At 35.1% G+C, this 24,173-nt stretch overlaps 1 long non-coding RNA gene across 1 annotated transcript; it reads left to right on the forward strand.

Annotated features, from left to right (window-relative positions):
* Positions 1-523: 523 nt before the first annotated feature.
* LOC141488448 (uncharacterized) lies at positions 524-23,208 on the forward strand. The gene is made up of 6 exons (XR_012468683.1): positions 524-841; positions 9,708-9,739; positions 11,098-11,162; positions 15,732-15,834; positions 16,968-17,124; positions 22,467-23,208. It is a non-coding gene; the product is annotated as an uncharacterized LOC141488448 (long non-coding RNA).
* The last annotated feature ends 965 nt before the right edge of the window (positions 23,209-24,173 follow it).

The following is a 24,173-nucleotide window of genomic DNA, read 5'->3' on the forward strand; positions in this document are numbered from 1 at the left end:
AATTCTGTACATTTCTCTAAGGCTTGATTCCCAAGGTTCCTGAAGGATCTCATTATGACTCTGTTGTGCCTCTGTGCTGGTTTTGTGATCTGTAATTGGAAAGTCAATCAGTCAAAAGGCATTCATTTAGCATCTGCTGTAGGGAAGAGGATACAAAGTGCTTTCTCTTCTTTTCTCTAGACATTTTATTTACCCAAAGGGGGCAGAAAATGACATATATGTAAGAAAAGAATATTGAGACAATTCTGAGCATCTGAAAGAAAAGAAATGGCCGTATAATTACCCTAAAAAAAACCCCTTTTGAACAGAGAATACTGGGGTAAAAATGACTGTGAGGCAATATTGTCTATCAGTTCGTTTACATTTGATTGTTTTCAGAATAGAGCTGGGAACAAGGGGGAAACTGTATATTGGTGTGTGTGTGTGTGTGTGTGTGTGTGTGTGTGTGTATGAGATACATGATAGAACTGTGGACTTTGAGGTTTGCTTTTTTTCTTTTTTAAACCTGCATTAGAGATAGAGCACTACTTCTGAAGGGATCCTGATGTGAAGCATTAAAAACTAGAAATGACAAGATGAATACAGAGAATGAGGAGCCAGAGATCAGAAAAATGAGACGACCACATAGCAGCCGCCTGGAGAGAAACTGAAAGCCTCGACTGCCTCCTGCTGTTGAAATGAACATGGGCTCAGAGAGCCAACTGAAGCTTCAGGCTCTTCAGGCTTTGCTTTGATTGGAGAAGAGAACCTGAGCTGCTGGAAGCTAATTGCAGAAGGCAGAGTCCTCCTGCTGAAGAGCTGGTTGGGTTCATCAGCATTGCCCTCTCACCCTCTGCTGGGGGTAGGTAGGACCCTGAGGGTCTTGATTGTGTTGCTATATGCTGCTTTTCTCTGGTTCAAGAGGTAGATATTTCTCTATAGGAACCGATTTGTCATTGCTGCTGTTTAACTAAAAACTTAATGCAGTCAATGATCCAAGAGTAGTAGATAGACAGCTTTATTTAGAGGGAGAACAGAAAGGCTTGGAAAATGAGCAAGAGTCACTTAGTCCAAGACAGTTCTTTAAAAGAGACTGCCAATATACAGACTTGTAGTCCACAGCTGTAAGTTGCCTTATATGAGCCCATTGGGTTGTTCTACTTATGTACCTCACTTGTAGGTTTCTCTACTTTCTCCCGAGATACTATGTGTATTGGTGGGAAAATGTTTCAAAGATTTATGGGTAGATTGTTATATTTTAATTTTTCTAGCTTTTACCTTCCTATTTAGTAAATGATTCGTGTATAAGAGTTAATGTTGCTGTTACCTCTGATTTGTGTAAATGGGAAGCACACTGGCAGGGGCTCAGAAAATACCATGGCTAATAGGGGTATATCTTCCCCTGATTCCCTTAGGTTTACCCCAATACCTTGAGTGTAAATTGTAGCAATGTGACCATGCAATTTTAACCTTAATCTATCAGCACAGACAGTCAATTCAAAGCTAGGAAGAGACAGTGCAAGTAAAGATTTGGAACTACTTTCTTCTTAGTTTGTCATAATAATATTACTTGTGTTTTTCTCCCTCCCCCCTTTTTTATTATTGAAATAACATTATATAATATATCCTTCCAGTTTAATGATTTTCCAGGCAGATCTCTATTTCTTGAAATATATGGCTATTTTATCATTATATTATAGTATAGTAATGATAAAAAAATAAATAATGTATTATAAAATATGAAATTATAAAATACTCCTTCTACTATATCTGTTTCTTTTAAGGAAATAGATCTTTCCATTACATATTTTTAGTGGAATGGGACTTTTATACTCCAGCAAATCAAATTTATTTTAAACCTCTTTGTGTTAAATTTCAAATTCAATTTACCAATAATTTGTTCATAAGTATCAAATATATCTCACCTAACATTAATTGGTTTTATAATATTAGATAAAATAATTTTATTGAAAGCAGAGAGGTCAGTAGAATAAACTTGGAAATTCCTCATTATTGTGGGTAATCAGGAAAGTTGGAGCTGGCCCTGTTAAAGATTATGTCAGAGGGAGGTATGGGAGAACTCATAAGATCCAAGTTTGAAATGATACTTGAGTAATAATTTGAATTTGAATGCTGAAAACTTGTCTTCCATCACTATAATAGAATAAAAATGATAGAATCTTTTTAGATAGATAGAATTTAGATAGATAGAATTTAGATAGAATTATTTTCTCCTGTGAATTATCAGGCATTTCTTCAACTAGAAAGTCTTGCTTCTGAATCACTGTTGCTATCCTCCATGGTATGCAGCTTTATAGTTTTATCTGGGAATTTTTTCTACTTCCACAAGAGATTTAAGATTAAAGCCCTCTTTATCCAGGTGACAAATCTCTTGGCAAATACTTATTTTCTAAGCCTCATGAAAAACACTTTAGTTGGCCAAGAAGCTACTATCTTGGTGTCTTGAACTGCAATACAAAAAAACAAAATCTACTTTTTTCAATACAGTTTACATTTCCAGGTTTTAACTTCCCATATTGTTTATTCCCTTTGAAACTTATACTTTCTAGCTTTGAATATGTATGCAATGTCATCTCAACTCTCTTCTTAATTAGCAAGTTCCTTCTCTATGTTCTAAGTCATATTTAATTTTCATCACATTATATACATTGCTTTTCTATCACAACATAATCTTTCTAAGGAAACAGATCTGACCATGCCATTCCTTTGCTCAGGAATCTTCAGTGACTCCCTTTTGTCTCTAAAGTAAAATGTAAATTCCTCATTTATAATGTGGCTCCAAATTACCTTTCCAGCCTCATATATTATTTTCCTTCATGTGATTGTCATTCCATCGAAATTCTCTATTCTATTCCATGAATCCCAGCATTCTTTCTTCCATTTCTATGTTGGTGTAGAGGCTGTCCCCCATAACTGTGAGGCTTTCTTTTCTCCTCTCCAACACTTGGAATCCAAGGCTTAATTTAGGTTCCTTCTATAGGAATGATTTTCTGATCTCCCTCATTGTTAGTGTTCTCTGTCTCAAAAAGTGAGAGGAGAGGAGTAAAATTTAAAAAAGGAAGAAGTTTAGGTTGTGGACACATTGAAATATTTATATTTGATCATTGAGGCAACAGGAGTGCAAATGGAATTTATTGAGTAGAGGTTTAACATGATCACACATGTCTTAGGAATACACTTTGGCAACTGAGGAAGATGAATTGGAGTGTGTAGAGACTTGGAAAGGGCAAGGAAATTTGGGAGGAGGTTATTGCAATATTCTAGGAAAGAAAGGCAGACAGTCAGAAACAAAGACAGAGACTTTGAAAGGGACAGATGGAAAGAGGTTGATAGTGAGAACAATGTTAAAAATTGAAGGGTAGAGATTCAAGGGGATGTTATCAAAGGTTCAAGTCAAGGAGTTGGCTGTCATGTTTACAGTAGGGGAAATGGTGAAGGATGATGCTAAGGACTGGTGAAACGAGAAGAGGGAAAAAGGAATTCTTGACACATATCTTCAGATTTTTCTTTGGAAAGTATGAAGAGAGGGCCTTAGCCAAGAGAGTGGGGTGAGGAGGATTTGGAATAGTTGTTTTGGAGAATGGGATAGAGGTTCTAAATCTTTTGTTGACTTATTTATGTAGATGTTATATCCAGCAAACAAAATGGAAACTCCTTGAGGTTAGGGTATCTTTTTTGATTTATTTTGTCTTTGAAATCCAGGTTCTTTCATATACTCTAATTATAGTTGTGTCAAATTCAAATGGAAACTGGGATACTGATTTGTACATAACAATCTTTGTGGGTCATTGATCATATGTTGATATATTAAAATGTAATATCATTCATATTTGATTCTATTGCTTTGTCTGAGAACATGATTGTTACCCTTGCCTTTTTACCTTCATCTGAAGCATAGTAGATTCTTCTCCAGGTCCATATTTTAACTCTGCATCTCTGTTTCAAGTGAATTTCTTATAAACAACATATTGGTAGATTTTGGTTTCTAATTTTTCTAATCACTTCCAATTTAAAGGTGAATTCATCTCATTCACAGTTATTATTACTAATTGTACAAATCTTTTCATCCTATTTCCTTCTATTTCTAAGTTTGTTTTGCTTCTGAACATTGCCTTTCTTCATCTACCCTTTTTTTTTAATTAACCTTCTTCCCTGGGGCGGCTAGGTGGTGCAGTGGATAAAGCACCGGCCTTGGAGTCAGGAGTACCTGGGTTCAAATCCGGTCTCAGACACTTAAAAATTACCTAGCTGTGTGGCCTTGGGCAAGCCACTTAACCCCGTTTGCCTTGCAAAAAAAAAAATCTAAAACAAACAAACAAACAAAAAAAACCCTTCTTCCCCATGTTTCTCTCATGCCCTTCTGCTCCTACTTCCTTTTTGGGTTTAATAGATTTCTATACTCAGATGAGTGTATCTGAGTGTATTTTCTTTCCTCTTTGAAGCATTTTAGATGAGAGTAAGGTTCAAGCATTCCCTGCCACCCCACAATTTTCCCCTCTATTATAAAAGTTCTTGCTCTTTTTTTTGTATGAGATAATTTCACCCATTCTTTCCCTCTCTTTCCTCTATCCCAGTGCATCTTTATTTTTCACTCATCCATCTGTTTGACATCATCCCAACATAACTGACTTAGTCCCATATCATCTGCCTAAGTAGCAGACTTTTAACTGCCTGAATAAGGATATAGTTCTTAGGTATTACACATTTCATCTTCTTACATAGAAATATAAACAATTTGATCATATTTAGTCTATTATGATTTCTTTTTTATGTTTTACTTTTATCTTCTCTTAAAATTTATATTTGAAAGTCAAATTTCCTATTCGTTTGGTCTTTTCAGCAGGTATACTTGAAAGTCTTCAGTTCCATTAAATATTCATTTTCTGAGTAGATTATTCTTGATTGTAATCCCACCTCTTTTGCCTTCCAGAATATCATATTCCAAGCCTTCTACTTCTTCAGTATAGTAGCTGTTAAATCTAGTGTAATCCTGACTGTGGCTCTACTATATTTTAATGGTTCTTTCTGATCTTTCTGTTTAAATTATTTTCTCTTTGACCCTAGAGATGTGGATTGTGGCTATAATATTCTTGGGAGTTTTCCTTTTGGGATCTCTTTCAGATGATAATTGGTGAATTCTTTCATTTTCAATTTTCCCATCTAATTCTGGGATACCAGTATAGATTTCCTTTATAATTTCTTGAAATATGATGTCCAGGTTCTTTCTTTCATCATGTCTTTCAAGTAGTCTAATAATTCATAAATTTTCTTCTCTCAATTTGTATTCACTACAATATGTCATATTTTTTTCATTCTTTTCTTCTTTTTTATTTTTCTTGATATCTTATAGAGTTATTAACTTTTACTTGCCAAAATCTAATTTTTAAGGGATTGCTTTCTTCAGTGTATTTTTATAACACTCTTTCCATCTAGCCAATTCTGTTTTTAAGGCATTTTTTCATTTATTTTTTCTGCCTCTTTTACCAAACTGATAATTATCTTTTTATAATTTTTTTACCTTTCTCTTTTTCTTGTCCTTTTTTCCCCTCTAGCATTGTTATTTGATTTTGAAAACCATTTTTTAAAACTCTTCTGGAATTCTTGTTGGACTTGTGTCCAATAAACATTTTTCCCCTTCTGAAATTTTGCTTGTAGCTATTTTTGGCATCATTATATTCTTCTGAATTTGTGTCTTGATCTTCCTTATCACCACAATATCTTTTTGTTCTTAGATTCTTTGTTGTTGCTGCCAGTCATTTTCTCAAGCTATTTCTTGACTTTGAGCTTTATATTTAAGTTGGACTCTGTTTTTTGTATGGGGGCAGGGGAGTGAGAGACTTCCCTACATCCCAGGGTCTTGTCTTACCATTTTCAAGGTTAGTAATAGGGGTTTGAAAGTTTTCTAGTGTTTCCAAAGTAATCTGGCAAGATATATGGTCACTGCTCTCTTGATCTGAGCTCTATTATTTACCCAGGAAGGGTCCTTGATCCTTGAGATCATAATAAGTACTGCTTCTTGGTACCCCTCTACTTTGTGACCAACATTGTTATTCTCTGCCCTGAAATGTGAACCAGAAATGAATATCAACAAAGGACTTGCCAATCTGCACCCAGTCTTATGCCCAGGGTTATCACAAGGGGATCCTGTTATCGTTTTCTGATCCATTGTCTGATTTCTTTCTTATCTCTGGCTTGAGAACCCCTAAATCTGTTGTTGTCACCACCACCAAGTTTCACCACTGGTGTTGCATCCATGTGGACTTTAAGTGAGACTCTACCCCAATGTCACAGATCTTTTCTTCTAACTTCTTAAGTTGCCCTGGGCTGAAAGAATGTTTCACCCTGAACTTTTGTTGGTTCTGACTCTCTAGAATTCAATTTTAAGCATTATTTTAAGTTTGGAGGGGAATGTTGGGAGAGATTAGTTACAATACTTCTAGTACTCTACTATCTTGGTTCTGCCCTTGAGTCTCAATCACATTTTATTAAAATTTTTTTGTCATTGTGTGGTATTCAGTACTTCAATGCATTTGAGATATGATTCTTGCCATCAAAAAGAAAGATAAGAGGTAAGGAAAGAAGGGGAAAGTATTTAAATTCTAACTTGAAATCACTATAATACTTCTAATTCCAGGTACAGAGATAAGCTTCAGGGATACATCTTCCCCTAAGGAATCATTAAAACAGTTTGTTACCTAAATAACATCTAGATTATTGATACTGACTTGCTTAAATTTATATATTATTTCCCTTGACCTGTCTTGTTAGCACATGAACAAATTTAGATGAACTGATGTGGCAGAAAGTGAGGACTTTTCCAGTCTACATACACCTTTGCAAAGAGCAAATACCCATCAGGTCTTCTGAGCTGATAATTGTAAGACTAGATTATTCCAGTGCTGATTTAAAACTGTTAGTCTAGAAAGGAATAAATGATGATGTCACATAATCTATAGATCAATGATCTAGAAGTCACTAGGTAGCCTTTCTCTTAGGTTGTGAGGATCAAATGAGTTAACATGTGTAAAGCACTGTTTAAATTTTAAAGTATTATGTAGATACAAACTATTATCGTTATTAGATGGAGATGTAAAAGGCATCTTTGGTTATTTGTTAATCCATGGTAACTTCTTTTATGTGATTCTGTGATTTTCTTGTCTCAGGTCTTGTTGCAAGGTGTTCTGCCTTTGCATTTCCTAGACCCCCCCCCTTTTTGGTAACTTATCTTAAATGGCACCCATACAACATTTTCTGAAACTCTGGTTAAGAGCCTGATGAAGCTGAACTGAAGGTGTTAATCCCACAAATCTGAGAAGATTGAAAAAAATTAGACCTTGAAATAAAAACAGCTCAATAGCAACTTCCAGAGGGTTGTTGTAAATGAACATATTAGCCACCTGCCAACATGGCTATCCCTTTACCTCAAGGCTCCACATCCTGTTTTGCAGCAATCTTTCCCTAAGACAAGATTCTCTTTTGCCATATTACACAAGTTCAGTTTGCACAGCCTCAGAGGGCATAGACCACTAGTTATTTGCTTCTGTACCAGTATGGAAATCCTTCAATGCACACAAGACAATACTGATCTGCAGTCCCTCCCCAGAGTACTGTAAGGCTCTTTGGGATTAGAGGGTTTATTTTAGAGAAGCTAGTGTGAGATGACTCAATTCTGTCTCTGCAAAGTACTGGCAGTGTATCGGGTTCCTCTGATGAGTTCGGTGAGAGGAGGAAAAAAAAAGCTAAAGTCACCTGGGCCAAGCCAGAATGGGATGGTAGAATGTTTCTTCTTGGAATAAAGAATGTCTCATTTTTGTCTCTATGACCTCAGTATCTTAGCACAGTGACTGGCACACAGCAGGGACTTTAATGCTTTTTGACTGATTGATGACATTTTGCTTTTCAAAGAGCCCCCTGGTAACCCTAGGGTGACAAATGATAGCCTACCTCCTCTGAATAGCTTCTACTATTGGTGGACTACAAGGTGGCATTGGCCTTTACTGCTCAACTTCCCTGGAAACATATTTGTTTTCTAACATTTAAGCAGAGAGGGAGGAGTCCACAAACTCCCCCCTCTGCTTTAATGTTGCACATTGATGCTAGAAAACAAGCACTCTCTCAGGGATCTGGCTTTACTTTTTACCTTTGTATAAATCGGTTGTCAGCACACTCAATACTACTCATTACTCTTAAGTGCTCATTCTTTACCCTTTTTACATATTTACCTCCAGTATCATAGATACTATTTAATAGTATTAATTAATTAATTTATCTATAGCAATTCTTTTTAAAAAATTTAAATATTTTATTTATTTATTATTCCAGCTATATGCAATGGTAATTTTAACCAGGCTTTTTTTTTTTTGCAAGGATTTTCTCCCTTCCTCCCTTCTCTCCCTGCCTTGCCGAACAGAAAGCAATCTGATATAAGATCTATATTTATAAACATGCTAAGCAAAGATCAATATTGAACATGTTTGAGAGAAGAATAAGATCCAAATGGAAGAGAGAAAAAATTTTAGAGAGAAAAAAAGTGACAAAATAACATGACAACTTTTAAAAATAAATTTGGCCTTCATTTAAATTCCACAATTCCTTCTCTGGATAAGGATGGTATTTTCCATCACAATCTTTTAAAATTGTATTTGATTACTGTACTGCTGAATTGAACAAGTCTATCATAATTGATCATCATCCCATGTTGTCACTGTGTATAATGTTCTTCTGGTTCTGCTCATTTTATTCAGCATCAGTTCATGCAAGTCTTCCCAGGTTTTTCTTAAATTCCTTCCCTCATGATTTTTTATAGATTTTTATAGGTTCCATCACAAAGATATACCACAATTTGTTTAGCCATTCCCCAATTTCTGGGCATCCCTTCAATTTCCAATTCTTTGCCACAAAATTTGTGGCAAATTCTTTGCTACAAAAAGAGCTGCTATGAATATTTTTTGTACATGTGGGATTTTTACCATTTTTCATGATCTTTTCAGGATACAGACTCAGTAGTAGTATTGCTGGATCAAAGGGTATACACATTTTTATTGTCCTTTGGACATAATTCCAAATTGCTCTCCCAGAAAAGTTGGATCAGTTTGCAACTCCATCAACAATGCATTTGTTGCCCAGTTTTCCCACATCCCCTCCAGCATTGATCATTTTCCTCTCTAGTCATATTTAATCTGAGAGGTGTGAAGTGATACCTCAGGGATATTTTAATTTGCAATCCCAAATCCCAGGTAGCTAATATTGATTCATCTTATCCCCCCAAATGTTGGTCATCCTTCCCAAAATTAAGTTATATTTATCATATATATATATGTATATATATATATATACATATATATATATATATATATATATAGCATATATTTACATGTTACATATTCTTTTTGCTAATGCAATGTAAGCTCCTTCAGGGAAGGGATTATATCATTTTTGGTTTTGTATTCCCCAGCACCAAATAAAAACAAAATTCCTAAATAAATGAATGAATACACACACACACACACACACACACACACATACAATAAGTAAAAGCTAAATGAGTGCTAAATAAAAACTTGTTGATTTGGGTCCTTCTTTCCTTTTATCACTTACTCTCCAATTGCTGGGATTCCTACGAGAGTTACAAGAGAGCATATCTCATCAGCTTCACTAACTTTTTTCTTGTTCTCCTTATGAAACCTGGTGATATATATGTGGAGCAGCTATTACTCAGGAGACAGGCCATTTCCATCAGGTAAATACAAGAGTATGTTCCAAATATCTTTCTTTGTTTAGAAGCATGATAATATTTTATTTGCCAAATTTTAAATGCAGGAACCATATATATTATGCATTCTAAAGCAGAAATATGTTTATATAATAAAATATATTATAGATAATTAATATACATTAAGCATAAAACTTCATTTTAGTCATCGACACCCTTTGCCCATTTTGTTGTTATTACTTATTAGATTAAGGGTAGAGAAAGGATAGGTAGATAAAGAATAAACAACAAAGCTTTAATTGGAACTTCACTTTCTTGATTACAAATGTAAAACACTTTTTGTCACCAGATAGAGCTCTAGTTTTCATTACCAAGCAATAGTAGTCTTCACTTTTAAAGGTAGCCAAAGGTCTTCACTTTTACTTGGAAGCATATTGGTTCCTTCATTCAACAAGCATTAATTGCCTGCTATGGGTAAGGTACTCCACTAATTTTTGAGGGACATCAAGAAAGGGAAAAACAAAACATGTCTCTTGAACTCAAATAGCTTCCAATATTGTTGAGATATGTACATTGATAACATTTTATGATTTAATTATAGCAGGAAGTTCTCTGGTAAAAAATTTTCTCTGCTAATACAGATGGGCACCTCTGAACTTTATAATTTTATAGAGCTACTGGACATGGAGCATTTAGGTGACCTGGCCAGAATCATGTAGTCAATATGTTCTAGAGGAAGAACCAAAATCCAAGTTTTCATAACTCCAAGGACAGTTTCCCTCTACTATGCTAGGCTGTCTTTTATATAAATATGCAAAACTATATAAGTATATAAGTATGAAAAACTATGCTAAGTGAAAAGTAGAAGTAAAAGCAACTGTTCACAGGAGGAATTAATCATATCTTCCTTGAAATGTCAATGGAAGAGGTGACATAAGTCTGTGTCTTCTGCACTCCCAACATGAGTGCTGTAATAAATTAATTTACCAGTTACCCAACTCACTCTTCAAACACACCAGATTTTTTGGGGAAAGACAGTACTTTTGAGTAGAGAATCCCTTATTGTCTTACCACAACCAGTGGTAGTGGTATGTAACTGGGTTGCTAGCACCTGAACTTCAAGAAGACCAGAGCCAGGCAGGCAACAGATTTTGTGACTCCAGTTCCCCCTAATGAAAAATCTTAACCTTGTATGTAGGAGATAAAATCATATGTTTAAAATTAGGCAAGAAAAATCTTAGTTTGAAGGTTAGGGGGAAAAGCCTACACTTAGCTGTCAGCCAACTAAGCATGACAGTACCAGATCTTTAGAAAAAAGAAAATTTAATAGAAATGTTGCTCTCATATTGTAAAATCAGGGTAATGGTGCTTTATTTGTTTTGCAGAATTGCAATGATGTCAAAATACACCCAAAACATCTGGACATGGGAAAACATTGGCAATTTGGAAGGTCTGGTGGAACCAATTGTTTTATAATCCTAATAGCTTTATGACTGCATCTGTTACATTACATGCATTATGTATAATCCCTAGCTACACAAAGCAAATGGGGGTTAGCTCAGAAATCCCAAGAGGCGAATGCTTAAATCTATATAACCAAGTGTCTATAATAACAACAGAGAAACTGCTCACATATCTACAACTTGTTTGGATTAAGTATGTGAGAGGATCTTATTCTTAATTCAAGTATTTGGAAGATGAGTTATGGCAACATAAATCATAAACCTTCTGATTTGATGAGGATATATATTATACAGATATCACTCTTCTTCTGGAAAGTAACTACATTATCCAGAAAAGAAAACCCTAATACTAGCTTTGCTTGATTCAGGTCACAAACCTGAACCATCAATCACAGTTAGAAAATATACCAGTCAAATTCCTCACATTTACTGTGCAGAGTCCATAGCAGATCATGGATTATAGTATTCATTGAAGGGCATCATCATTTTATGACAGGTTTTCCCTAGAGTATAACCAGCTAGCTAGACATTTTGAAGCATTGTAGGACAAGGTCTAGCTTGTGAAGGAAGCATGAACTTGGGGTACATTTACGTTGCATATCAGTGACAAATATAAAGCTGGATCAATATCTTTATTTCCATTGCTCAAAGGCATTATTGATCCTGAAACAACAATTTTTTAAAATTTATTTTTAACAATCATTTTTATAATATTTGGGTTCCAAATTCTCTTTCTCCCTCCAGTCCATCCCCAAATCAATTGAGGAGGCAAGCAATATGATATAAATTATACAAGTAAAGTCATACAAAACATATTTCCATATTAGCCTTGTTGCAAAAAAACCAAGAAAAATAAAGTGAAAAAAGTAAGCTTCAATCTGTACTTAGGGTTCATCCTATTTTCTTTCTGGAGGTGGATAATATTTTTAAGTATGAGTTTTTTTGTAATTATCTTGAATCATTCTATTGTTCAGAGAATCTAAGACTTTCAAATTTGTTCATTTCAATCATCAACAACAATGTTAATGTGGGAAAAAGAAATTAGGTTTTTCCTTGCTTACTCTAAAAAAGTACTTATTATTGGGGTAGGGCTTTCCAATGTAAGGCAGGAGGCAAGTGGTGAATTAAATATTTAATGGAATGCAGTTCAGAGATTTATTTTAAAATCACAAAATGCCAGCAACACTATAAGAAGCAATTTGTTCTATGGTCAGCTCATGGAAAGGATTTCAATACTCTCCAACTTTGTCTTTTAAATTGTCATAGGAACATTTTCATAAACAAAAATGTATTAAATGTTAGTTTATATTATAAAATTACAAAATGAATTGGGAGTAACCTCAGTGGTCTTCTAGTTCAATTCATGCTTGTCTTGGTAACTCTTTTACTACATACCCAACAAAGAATAATCCAATTTTTGTTTGAAAACAGTTGGGGAACTTATCATGTCCCAAAGAAGCCTAATGTTTGAATAACTAATTTGTTAATAAATTTTCCCTTCTATTAAGCCAAAATCTGCCTCCTATGTGGTAGAACTCATTCCTCAAGGGATTTCTAGAAGCAATACATAACCTATAGTAGTCAATCATGTTAAATTCTGATCTAAAACAATGTCACTAGCAATAGTAATGTAAGGAGATAAGGCACAATGACTAGAAAGCTAACTGGTTAGGAGTCCAGAGGAACTGAGGGCAAATCTGATCTCTACGATGTAGAGGTTCCATGGTAACTCAAAACAGATTGCCTGAGTTCCCCAGGCAGTTCTTTAATGTTATACATTGCAGAAAAGTTACCAATCTGCCCCAGAGAATTTCTTTACCAGGTAGTTTCTACATAGGATGCTCCCCAAAATCAACATACCACAAGTATGACAACAACAAAAATATGGTCATATGTCATATGCATGTGAGGAAAATGCATTACAAATTATATAAGTTTCTATGTTATAGAAACTATTTTTGATACTTTTTATATTGGTGAAATCAGCTTTATATAAACAGAAGAGCCCAAAAGAGCAAAGGAAGATATAGCATCTGCTTCACATGGATGAAGTGATTTGATATAGGGGAAAGAGTTTGGAATCTGGATCAGAAAACCCATTAAATCCAGTATTACCCTATCTCTGTTCCCTAATTCTGTATGACTTTGAAACCTCACTGTGTTTCAGTTTCTTAATCAACAAAATAAAAAGTTGCAATAGATGATCTCTGAAGTCCCTTCCAGTGCTAGTTCTGTGATTCTCTGGCAGTCAGATGGATCTGTGGTTTCGTTGATAGGAGTACTCCCTCCATTGATCCAAGAGGTGACTGTGATGTGGTAGAAAAAGTATTGAAATGGATGCTTGTTCTGAGTCTGTTTTGACCTAGCTAAGGAGAATAGGATGAGTCCATTTCCCATTTTGGGGTTTCAGTTTGCTCATTTATGAAAGTGAAGATGGCAGATGATGAAGTTTTTAAGATGAAGTTCAAATTCCTTTCTAGTCAGCTTGTTTGATCCTTTGCTCTATATCCTTCTCTACCTATGTAAATCTTATTCTTGCTTTTCAATAGATTCTCCATGGTTGTTGTTGTTCAGTAATTTTCAGTTGTATTCAACTCTTAATTACCCCATTGGGGTATTCTAAGAAAGCTATTGGAGTGATTCATCATTTCCTTCTCCAGCTCATTTTACAGATGAGGAAACTGAGGCAAACAGAATAAGTGACCTACCCAGGGTCACATAGCTGGTAAATGGCTGATGCCACATTTGAACTGGTGAAGATGATAAGTCTTCTTGACTCTAGGTTCTGCACTCTGCCCGCTGCATCACCTAACTACTCCCTGAAAAAAAGCACCCAGTATTTCCAGTTGGTCCCCATCTAATTATTAAACAAATCCAAATTGGTTTAGCTTCCAAGATAAGATGGGATTGGGTATATTCAGGGTAGTATGGTTACAGACAATGCACATGATTCTCTGTAGAGGATTCACCTTATAGAGTCCTTTAGTTCTATCACTCACTATAGTACTCTAGATCTAAAGTTTCATTCTCTCTGCATCAGGACATACACATTTGAGGATGCAGGCCTCTACTACTCTTCTGGATTATCACAAGTAATTATGACTTTCATTTGTCTTTGTGTTACATTTGGGACCCCTGCAAATATGATTCTTCTGTAATCATAGCTTCTAGGACTCATCCTCTGGCATCACTGGGACAGCAACAAAAATAAAGCATTGGATTTTTGTGAAAGTAAAGACTTTCAAATCATAGAATTGCTATTGAGTTGGTTCAGTTGTGTCTAATTCTATGAGATCCCATTTTGGAGGTTCTTGTCAAAGACACTGGAGTGGTTTGCAAAGATGAGGAAACTAAGGCAAAAGAGTTAAAAGACTTGCTCAGAGTGACACAGTTAGGGAGCATCTGAGGTTGGATTTGAACTCAATTCTTCCTGACTCCAGGTCAAACACTGAATTATTATGCCACCTAATTTCCCTGGAATCATAGAAAACAATGAATAATTTCATAAATGTGATCCATAGGAGCATAGATTTAGAACTGAAAAAAGATTTTAGAGGTCATCAAGGTCAACCTTCTCATTTTATTGACAAGCAAACTTAGATCCTGAGGTCACACAATAATGAGGTATCTGAGGATGAGATCCAAATCCAGTTTCCTATTCTAAATCTGTTTCACTAATTATCGTACATGTTGGCTGATCTTCTACTTAATTCTAAACTCAATTCATTGTCAACCTGCAATTGTACATGCACATAAATCATCTTCATCAATCATTCAATCAAAAAGCAACCTGATGTAGCAGATAGAGGCCAAGCCTTGGAATTAGGAAGTCAAGGATTCAAGTACTGCTCATATTACCTTCTCAGCTAGTATCAGGCTATTTAGCTTCTTATTTTCCCAGGCTACTCTCTAAGCATATGACATATTACTCACTTGCAAAGATAGTGAAATTCTACAGTGATGAACTAATAGGTCTAGATATATTTATGAAGTATGTGTATAGTCTAAAAATACAGACACACATACACAATTAGGCTAACAAACTCAACTCTTTATTGAGTATATGTTCAGCTTCATTTCATAGTCTATATGATATATATTTTCCTATATTTTGTATAGATAGAGCAATGAACTGGATTCAGAATTGTATTATTGAATAAAATCAAATTGGATTATACTTGGAAAAAATTGCTCCTTTTTTTCAATAGCACCTCACCCCAGTAGCTACTTGGCAAGCAGATTCCTGGAACTCCTCATCTTGTCTTGGGACCTGAGGATATGACTGATGAACTTTTGCCTTATTTTACCCAATCCCAGGCCTATCATGCTATTTCCTAGCCACCTGGGGTGCACATATTCTCTGTCATGCCTTTCCCTCCTTTCAGATCTTGCTGTCCTGCATATGTATTTTCTTCATCTATTAGAATATAAGTTCCTTAAATTCAGAGATTCTTTTATTTTGTTTCACTAGCATGTAGTACAGTGTTTGGAACATAGTAAGCACTTAAATGTTTTGGTTTTCATTAATTTAGTCATTCATTTCTCTGACTTTTAAGGAAATCTCATTTCTCTGGACCTCAGTTTCTTCATCTATGACATGATAAAGTTGGACTGACTGCTATAGTCTCTTCTAAATCTGGGCTCCATGAATTGTATGAGGTAGGTAATTACTAGTTTCCCTACTTAATAGATGAGTGACCTGAGGATCAGAATTTAAATGACTTGCTCATGGTCACATAATCACAGAATCAAACCAAATGTAGATGAAGCAGGCAATCAGAGCCTTTTCAAGCAGGCAAACAACATTAGGGAAATCCAGGAGCAGCTGTCAGGGACCAAGGCAATGATATATTGGAGCTATGTTATATAAGCCTTAGGCAACAAAATCCTGGAGAACAAGGTAGAAATACAATTTCAAGGGAATCTGTATATAAAAATATTACTTTACATTGCATAGAATAAATATCAGAGTAAAATTTTAGCATCCCATGATCCTTTGTTTGAATATCTCCAGTTTTGGAAACCTTCCTACTTTCTGAGATGGTCAATCTTATTTTTGGATAGCATTGTGAAAAGGCTTTTCTTAAATCCAACCTGTTTGCTTTTTTGAAAATCATCATATCCCTCCCACCTACCCCAAGCTAAACCTTTAATTCTCCACTCAAAATATCTCTAATTCCTTCAACTCTGTCAGTCAATAGAAATTTATTAAGTACTTAGCATATGTCTAACACTGGATTAAATGCTGGGTATATGGAGGAGGGTAAAAGACAATTCCTGTTCTAAAGAGCCCCAGTCTAATGGAGCAGACAACATGCAAGCAATAAGGTACAAGCAAGTTAGGTACAAGAGAAATTGAAGATAATAAACAGAATTAAGAGGTATTGGGAAAGACTTCTTGAAGAAATCAGGGTTTTAGCTGTGACCTAAAGGAGGCCAGGGAATTCAGGAAGTAGTGATGAATATTGATGAATGGTGGACATTTTATCCTGGAGAGACTATCTTGTTGAGAAATAGCAAAGAGTTCAGTGTTACTGTATCTCAGAGTATGTAGAAAGGAGTGAGATATTAAAAAATGGGAAAAAGTAGAGAATTTAATATTTGATCTTGGAGCTGATAGAATTTATTGGGAAGGGTGGTGACATAGTCTATTATTTGGATAGACTGGAGTGGGGAAGACAGGGCAAGGAGAACAAACAGTAGGCTACTGAAATATTTTAGACTCCAGCTGTAAAGAAATGAGGATCTGCACTGATCCTTACTATCTAATCAATGTCTTTTTTAAAATGCAGCATCCAGAATTGATTTCAATATCCCAGTTGTATTCTGATCTGAATAACAGATGAATAGCCTCCCTTACAGACTGCATTACAGTGGAGCCTAACATCACATCATCTCTTCTGGCTTCCATGTCATATAGTCATCAAGCTGGTTCATTTCTCTGAGTGTGTATGTATTCAACTTTTTAACAATAACTTTTATCATGTGACTTTCTATGGCTAAGACACATTATATCAGCCTCTAAAAAAGTAAAGTTGTGGATAACCCAAAGGGCTATGAAGAAGCACTTGATGGGCATAAGTATGTACTAACTATTGTTTCTGTTGGAGACAATTATCTTGTGAACTCTAAGGAAGATAAGATATCATAGGATCATAGAATATTTGGATAAAGAAGGGACCTTAGAGTTCATCTCATTTTACTTATGAGAAAAGTGATTGCACAGTGTCACAAAACATAGTAATCCCTGGGTAAAAACCAAAAGCTTCTGACTCCTATTATAATATTCCTCCTTTTCCCCTGAAATTTTTAATGACTACCTTTTGCTTTTCTAACATAGTATTTTACTTTTTCCCAAATGACAATTTCATAATAATTTTTATAGAGTTTTAAGTTCCAAATTTTACTCCCTTTCTTTCTCTCCTCCCCTCTTCCTAAGATGGTAGGCAATTTGATAAAGGTTATATCTGTGTACTATCATATAAAATATATTTTCATATTAGTCACAGTTGTGAAAGAAACAGATCAAAAGAAAAAACACAAAACAGAATAAATTAAGTGAAAAAACCATGCTTTGATCTGCATTCATAGTCCATCAGTTCTTTGCCTATAGATAGCATGTTCTTTTGGGAATCCTTCATATTTATCTTGGATCATTGTGTTGCTGAGAAGGACTGAAGCATTCAAAGTTGATCACACAATGCTGATGATATTGAGTGCTTTGTTTACCTGGTTCTGTTCATTTCATTTTATATCAGTTTGTACTGTCTTTCCAACGTTTTCTGAAATCTACTTGTTATCATTTCTAATTGTGCAATTAATATACCACAACTTGTTCGGTCATTTTCCAATTGATGAGCATCTCAATTTCCAATATTTTGCCACTATGAAAGGGGCTGCAATATTTTTTCCTTGACCCTTAGCTACTCCTGCCCCAAATTATATGTTTCATTTATTTTGTATATATTTTTGTATATGTTGTTTCCCAAGGGAAAATGTAAGCACCTTGAGGGCAAGGTTTTTTTAATATCTGTCTTTGTATCCCTAGCACCTAGTATAATGTTGGGCACCTGTTAAGGACTTAATGAATACTTGTTGATTAATTGATTGAATACATTTGTTCATGATGACTTATGGGCTTTCCTTTCCCTGAACTGTACCTCCTGAAAGTTCTGGGATTGGGGCAGGGCATATAAGGGTCCTGAAGGTAAATGAGGAACTGATAAGAAAGTGGAGGCATAAAATGAGTAGTGAATTAAATGAGTCATATGCCTAGAATATGAAGGAAGAATGATTTTAGTAGTACAAGTGGAGTGCAAGGTGGATTGACAGTCACTCCTGATTTTGATTCTGGTAGTTTTTAGATAATCACAAGATGCTGCTGTTAAAGGTAGCTTGGTACAATGAATAAAAATTCCAGGAGTTAGAGGACTCCAGTTGGGCTATTAGCTCTTCCACCTATTTGCTTTTGTTTGGCCTGAAAGGATGATTGAAATTTCTGATTTTTTAAAAATTCACTTGATGCACAGTAAATTTTATTCTAATCTCTTAGTTTCACTCATATATGTCTTTGGTTTTTTTGTCTTCTTAACAACAACAGATTGTGAGGATTTGTTTTATTGAGCAAATAAAATTCTTTAAGCATTGTATTGTATTGTTTAATCCATTCACTTTTAAAGTTATGAGAGTTAGATTTATATTTTTCTTCATTTGTCTATAATAAAATAGTTTCCAAATGAAGACTTTTTTTTCCTCTATAAAGAAAGAACTGTGTTTCTTCAGATATTTTAGGTTAAAATCTACTTTAAGACATCTTTATTTCCACAAGTTTTTCCTCCCCTTACCCTCAAATCTTCCTACCTCCTATTTGTTATTTTCTCTAGTTTTGGAGTTTTACTTAACATATATAGGTTCTTTTGTCTTTCTTCCTTTTAATTAGTTATATAAATCTTTCTTCTGTTATCTTTTTTCCCCTACAGTAGTCAAGCCAAATTCTCCTTCCTCTACTCCTTTTCCATTTGTTTTCTTATAAAATTTCATTTTCTGTATTTTTTAAATTGTGATTTCTCTTCCATTTCTGTCTATTGTAGATTTTTTTATTATTTAATCCATGATTCTTCCATACATCTATTCCTCTTTTTAGTTTCTATATTCCTCATGGAAATAATTCTTCTGTAGTATTCATTTTGAAATCTTTTTCTAAATCACTTCTATGTTAGCTTCTATATAGTTAGGATTTTGCCCAAATTCTCCCTTTTCAATTGTGCCTTACTCTTGGATTTATGAATTCCTGTAGAGAAAATAGAAGTATTGCTCCATTGTAAGAATTTTCATACATCCCCACTGTATAGCTTTTTTTTTTTTTACAAAGCAATGGGATTAAGTGACTTGGCCGAGGTAACACAGTTAATTAAACATTAAGTATCTGAGGCCAGATTTGAACTGCAGGTCCTCCTGACTCCAGGGCCCATGCTCTATACACTGCATCACCTAGTGTGTAGTTTTTTTACCATCCTTTCCCAAATCCCCTCCCTTTCTTTCCCAACTAATCATGAAATAGCCTTGAATTCCATTCTTTTGAGGCAGAATGAGTGGGTCTCTAATCACCAAATCCCTGAAGATATGCTCCATTTATAGCATTATCTCTTCATGTTCTCCCCCTCTTCTAGTTGGAACCCCTTTCACCAATGAAGCAAGATTTCCTTCCTTTCTTCCTTTTTTCATAACCTCCTTTTTCCTCCTCTCCCATTTTCCCATAGGTTTTCTTCCTGAGAGACTTCAGAAGTTATTTCCCCTTCCTTGCTAACCTTTGACTTGATTAGAGTATAATCCCATATTTTCCTCTCTTCTTCCCCCTCACCTTTTATGTATTTTGTATTATGAGATTCTTCCCACCAAAAAACATTGATTCTTTATTAGCAGGTGTTATGAGGTTTAGGTCATGATGTTTCAGGCTTATTTCCTTTACTTTTTCTCATTCTTTTGTCACTAGTAATGCTCAAAGAGATTATGCATATGAGGTCAAATATCTCTGTCCACTGGGAACTTTAGTTCACTTTGCTTATTGGTCTCCTTTTTGTATTTGTACATAGGCATAAGATCATAGATTAGAGCTACAAGGGATTTTAGAGATCTTCTAATCCAATCCATTAATTTTACAGACAAGTAAACAGGCCTAGAGAGGTTGCTATTTACCAAGATCACACAACTACTAAATGGTACAGCTGACCTTTGAGCCAATGAGGGCATTAGTTTATTTCCTGTCTTCTTTCTTGGATATTTTTCTCCTATAAACACAATATTGGTTCTCAAATCTTCCTGTTTTGTACCTGCAACATTATATGATATCAGGTTTGTCATTTGTGTATCTATTTTCTTTTTCCAGTATACCTATGAGGACCTGTCTTCAACTGGTCCTTTAACTTTTAACTTACTTGCTTAGATTTAGTCCATCAAAAAATGGAAGAAATATTTCAAATGGAAGATAAAGAAGGTAAAGAATCTGAGAATGCAGAGGAGAATCAACACTTGTCACCCTATGTATTTGCCTTTTTAGCTGCATTCCATTTCTGACTGAGAAGCTATTATTCCTATTCTTTAAACCACAGACCAAAAAACCTAAATCTTAATTATCACTAGGGATGAAAACATCTCCTCCTCTCTTCAAATGTTATTTATTTGTTGTTTTATTTGCCCGATTAAGATCTTTAGGAATGCTTTCTGGACTACTAGTATTGCTGTATTTCTCCAAATGGATCAGCAGAAGTGAAGAACAAGCTCAATAGTTTTCAGGAATCTATCCAACATATGCCAGATACATATCAGAAAGACATAAATGTATCTAATACTCATTTCAGTTATATCTAAATTTTTCTTCAATTCCTTCAGTAAAGCATGCACCACTATCAATGCTCATCTTTTCTTCCTCTGGAAGAAGAAGATTACTTCAAGATTTTCCATTGGAATGCACCTATGAATTCTCAAGACCATTCTTCAGGGCACAGGAACTATCCTCCTTTAGGGATGGTCCAACTCTCCCCTCTAAAGAAAAAATGTTCCATTTGTTACGTAGGACCAAGTGGTCAATGGTTCTTTATTTTCTTCTTACCCTCTGAAATCTTGATACAAGTGAAAATTTCCTAATGCTTTTTTAAAACATTCTTTTTTTTTTTTAGGGTTTTCCAAGGCAAATGGGGTTAAATGGCTTGCCCAAGGCCACACAGCTAGGTAATTATTAAGTGTCTGAGACTGGATTTGAACCCAGGTACTCCTGACTCCAAGGCCGGTGCTTTATCCACTACGCCACCTAGCCGCCCCAAAACATTCTTTTTCAATTTAGTTTTCTCCTAGAAATATTTTTTTCAATGTCTTCTAGAAACACTTCATTTTTCATGATACTCCAGAAAGTAGAAATGTAATAGTCCTTTCCTTTTACTTTCTTTTCTAGGAAAACCTGAGTTCAAATCAAACCTCTTTCACTTATTAACTACATGAGATTAGACATGTCACTTAACCTCTGTCTGCTTTAGTTTCCTTGACTCTACAATCTGAATAATAATTGTATATACCTCCCATGGTTGTTTTGGGTATCAAGTGAATATTTTTAAGTACTCAGTATAGTTTCTGAAACAAAGTAAGCACTATGTCAATGTTAACTATTATTATTGTTATTATTTAATTGTGCCTCTAACTGTTATTAGCTATATATCTTGAACAAGGCATTTAGTCTTTTTTTAGTCTCAGTTTCCTCATCTGTAAAATGAGAATAATAATAGCACCTACTTTATATGGTTGTTATGAAGATCAAAAATGATAATATATACAATTATGATAACATGAAAGGACAAAATAAATATTAATTATCAATGGTATAAAAGCATTTAAGTAGAAAAACTACACAGTGCAGTCTTTGCAACCACTGTCAAATTCTAACTCTCATGTTTTCATGAAGCAAGATTCAAAGTTCTGTGACTGATTTTTAGAATCTCCTTTGGATAACTCTTGTGGTCTATGGCTATAGAAAATGCTTATTTAGGATATTTCAAAACAATGAAAACTAGCACCTGAAATTGGTTTCCTTTTTAACTCTGTGTATTTTATTTTATGAATTTAAAAGCAAGATGCTGAAAAGAGTTCCAGATGTTTGCTAGACTGCTATAACACAAACAAAACTAAGAACTCCTATTTGAGGAATCCTGTTCTCTGCAGTGTCTTAAATTTCTGACTTGAAAAGATTGTACTACATTTGAGTTTCTTCTAGAGCTAATTTAATATTTGTTTACAAAATTCAGATTGATCATCTTGATAGAGGAGAAGATAAAAGGGGATAATAAAGAATAAAGTATTCCTTCAAAGAATGGAAGAAATATTTCAAGAGAAAATAAGGAAAGAGAAGAATCTGAGGAAGCAGAGGAGAACTGACAATTGGGTCAAGACGATGGAAGATTGTAAGACAGAGAAGGAGAGGAAGGAAGGAAGGTTCCTGATTGTGACAGGCAGAATGATGTTCCAAATTGAATACAGCAGAAGTTAATAGAGATAAATGTGAAGATTAACATCTGGATTAAAAGAAAATCAAGGACATGCCAATATAATCAAGGCAGTATATTTAGATAACAATATACATTTTTATATGAGTTTAAGTGAACTGTAAGCTCATTATGAAATGATGGTAGGACATAGAAGCCAAAAAAAGCAAATAAGATCTTAGATTGCAATAAGAATATTTTTTTTTTGCCCTTTTCAACCCTTGTCTGAAAAATTATGTCCAGTGTTACGAACTACCTTTTATGAAGAATGCTAAGTAAGGTGCCATCTGAGACTAGTCCTTTGGTATTGAAGATGATTACACAAACCAACCAAATGATTGGTGGCATGAATTGCACAATTATGTTTATTATAGTAAGGGATATGCTGTGCAAGGTATCATTCTCATTGATCTTTACCAGAACTGTTTTACCCCATGTCCTGATTGATAGGAAACAGGAGTATTGGAATTGGTCTGGCTGTTAGGGGAGTCTCTTGGCCTCAAATTGGTTTTGGTTTCTCCTGTGTCAGCAAGACACAAAAATGAATCATCAAAAACAGACAAGCATCTGATATTAGGGGACAGTTTATGACAATCCAATAAATCCTAACCTGTCTCTCTCTTTTTTTTTAAATTTATTTTTTATTCTCATTTTGTACAAATGTTTTTTTACATTAATAAAATATTTTTATTTACAAGTAAACAAAATACCCCTCCCCCATGAATATAGATAGATTTGCTTGGGCGAAAAAAGTAAAGGGGAGAGAAAAAAATTAAAATTAAAAAAATAATAGTAATAATTGTAGGTATGGCCAGGTGGCGCAATGGACGAAGCACTAGCCCTGGAGCCACGAGCACTGGAGTCCATATCCAGCCTTCTAACCCAATAATCACCCAGCATTGTGACATGCAAGCCACCCGATCCCCACTGCCCTGCAAAAACCAAAAAGAAGGGAAAAAAAGACCCAAAATAAAATAAAATAGTAATAATAGTAGGGGTGGCTGGGTAGCAGACAGAGCATTGGCCCTTGAGCCAGGAGCACCTGGGTAAAAATCCGGCCCCAGACACCCAAAGATCACCCTGCTATGTGGCCCCAGGCAGGCCACCCAGCCCCACTTGCCCTGCACCCTCCCCGAAATAATAATAACAAAAAATGTGCTTCAGTCTTTGTTCCAACACCAACAACTCTGTCATGGGTGGATCTCATTCTTTATGATAAGTCCATCACAAAAGTTATTTCCATATTTTTCCAACGTTGCCATTGCTGATTGCAACTCCCTCCTTTCTTATTTCTCCACTACCATGTACTGTATTTTCTCTCTCCTTTCACTCTGACTCTGCTGTAGGGTCGCTGAGTGGCAGAGCAGGAAGATCCCTGGTCCTGGGGCCAAGAAGCCCTGAGCCCCCATACCACCCCTTAGGCCCAGAATCTACGTGGCCCTATGGTCCTGGGAAGGCCACCCAATCCCA

Source organism: Macrotis lagotis, chromosome 1 (genome assembly GCF_037893015.1).
Source record: "Macrotis lagotis isolate mMagLag1 chromosome 1, bilby.v1.9.chrom.fasta, whole genome shotgun sequence".
Lineage (NCBI taxonomy): Eukaryota > Metazoa > Chordata > Mammalia > Peramelemorphia > Peramelidae > Macrotis > Macrotis lagotis.